The sequence below is a fragment of the Triticum dicoccoides genome, chromosome 6B, assembly GCF_002162155.2.
Source record: "Triticum dicoccoides isolate Atlit2015 ecotype Zavitan chromosome 6B, WEW_v2.0, whole genome shotgun sequence".
NCBI lineage: Eukaryota > Viridiplantae > Streptophyta > Magnoliopsida > Poales > Poaceae > Triticum > Triticum dicoccoides.
This window is the reverse complement of record NC_041391.1, coordinates 657,685,128-657,687,635: the sequence shown is the minus strand read 5'-3', so window position 1 is coordinate 657,687,635 and position 2,508 is coordinate 657,685,128.

Here is a 2,508-nt window from a genome sequence, read left to right as displayed (position 1 = left end):
TTCCTTGCCTAGTTCAGAAATAACTCAACAATATTCATTTTCCTATTCTGTTCAGAGTAGCACTTTGTGAAGGAAGTGTTATTTATATATTCTTGATTTTCCTAAAAATTTGTGAAGACATTCTTCTTAGTATATGATCATTCTCAGCCAAAACTCACGCCCATTGGCCATGTGCATTTCCCGTACCGCTAATCAAATACTTGGCTGCTAATTCATGTTTGAGCATAGTTCGGTCTCCTCATGAGAATCTTATGTTATAATTTTCTTCCTAGCACCTACCTGGGGAGTTCCCAACCCACTATACATTCCTAGGCCGCCCAGAACGCATGGCAACTCCACGGTCACGCGGTGACCACGCAGTGGCATGCGAGCGTATGCGCTCTAGAGTTGGGGCCCTCGGCCACCGTCCAAACCTCGATGTCTCGCCATCAAACCATGTATTTCTGATTAAATAGATACTTATTTACCTAGAAATGATTTTTGGAAAAAATAAAGAGCAAACTATGAGGCACCTGCAGTTCAAATTTGACCCGCTTCCAGCTAAATCGACGGTAATTTGTCTTTTTCACCAGAGGTTGAACAACACTTTTGACACCCAACCATTTTGTCAATTATGCATTATATAGGGCCTAGTATTTTATAAAATTGATTAGGTCCAATTTTGCAACAAATATATGGTAGGTCCTTCACAAAAAAACTCATTTTGGACACTCGAAAAAATGGAAAATGAATTTTTCGTCCAAAGAAAATGAAAAGTTCCTTAGGCAACATTGTTTGTCATTCCAAGATTCACCCTTGTGCATGATATGAGGTCATTTGCACAAACTATGCCATTAATGTGGCCATAAGATTGATCATTTGGCTTGAAAGCCATGAATCTTCACGCATGATAGCTCGTTTCTGAGAACACTTTTTTAAAACAATTTCTGTATTACAAGTTTATTATTTTTCTTGGAAACTTGGCCACATATAATGAGACAATGCGAAGGTTTTCCAATTTTTTGATTTTTTTGAATTTTTTATGCCCGTTTCAAAATGCGGTCAAAACAGCGGGCTTGACCGTTCCTAGCTAGTGGTTGAATCTTGGATTTTTTTTGATGTTTCTCTGATTAAATAGATACTTATGAACCTAGAAATGATTTTTGGAAAAAATAAACAGCAAACTATGAAGCAGCTGCAATTCAAATTTTACCCGCTTCCAACTGAATCGGCGGAAATTTGTCTTTTTCACCAGAGGTGTATCAAAACATTTTACACCCAAACATTTGGTCAATTGTGCATTAAATATGGCCTAGTATTTTAGAAAAATGATTTGGTCCAATTTTGCAAGAATTATTTGGTAGGTTCTTCACAAAAAACCCTCATTTGGGGCACTCAAAAAATGGTAAGTGGCTCTTTTGTGCAATGAAAGTGAAAAATCCCCAAATCAACATTGTTTGGAATTCCAAGATGCACCCTTGTGCACAATATGAGATCATTTGAACAAACTATGCCATGAATGTGGCCATAAGATTGATCATTTGGCTTGAAAGCCATGAATCTTCACGCATGATAGCTCATTTCTGAGAGCACTTTTTTAAAATAATTTCCGTATTACAAGTTTATTATTTCTCCTGGAAACTTGGTCACATATGATGACACAATGCGAAGGTTTTCCAATTCTTTCATTTGTTTTGAATTTTTTATGCCCGTTTCAAAATGCGGTCAAAACAGCGGGCTTGACCATTCCTAGCTAGTGGTTGAACCTTGAAAAACTTTTGATGTTTCTCTGATTAAATTGATACTTATGTACCTAGAAATGATTTTTAGAAAAAATAAAGAGCAAACCATAAGGTAGCTGCAGTTCAAATTTGACCCGCTTCCAGCTGAATCGGTGGAAATTTGTCTTTTTCACGAGAGGCGTATAGAACCTTTTGACAACCAACAATTTTGTCAATTGTATGTTAAATATGCATTAGTATTTTCTAAAAATTATGTGGTACAATTTTGCAACAAATACATGTTAGGTTATTCACAAAAAACCCATTTTGGGCGCTCGAAAAATAGAAAATGGCTCTTTGTGCAATGAAAATGAAACCCCCCAAATCAACATTATTTGTCATCCTAACATAAATACATGTGCACAATATTGATTGATTTTAACAAACTATAAGTGGTTAATATGTTGAATGTTTGCCCTGAATAAGTGGATAGAAACTATAAGAAAAACAAAAGATTTTTTTTACACAACCTTAATTTTGATTGGTTGAATTAGCTATGGCATGGATCGATGACATGGCGGAGATCCGTCCATCCATACAGCCATCTACTGTCCATCCAACCCACTGATCCAGATCCTACCCTACCCTGCACTTCTCTCCCCGATCCAGATCTACCTCTCCCCCTCCCCGCCGCCTCCCCTCACTTCTCTCCCCGATCCAGATCCACACGCCGCCGTTGCCGCCCCTCATCTCCCTCGACGCCTCCCATCCCCACCGACGGCCTCGATGCCCTTCTCCCCCACCAGCG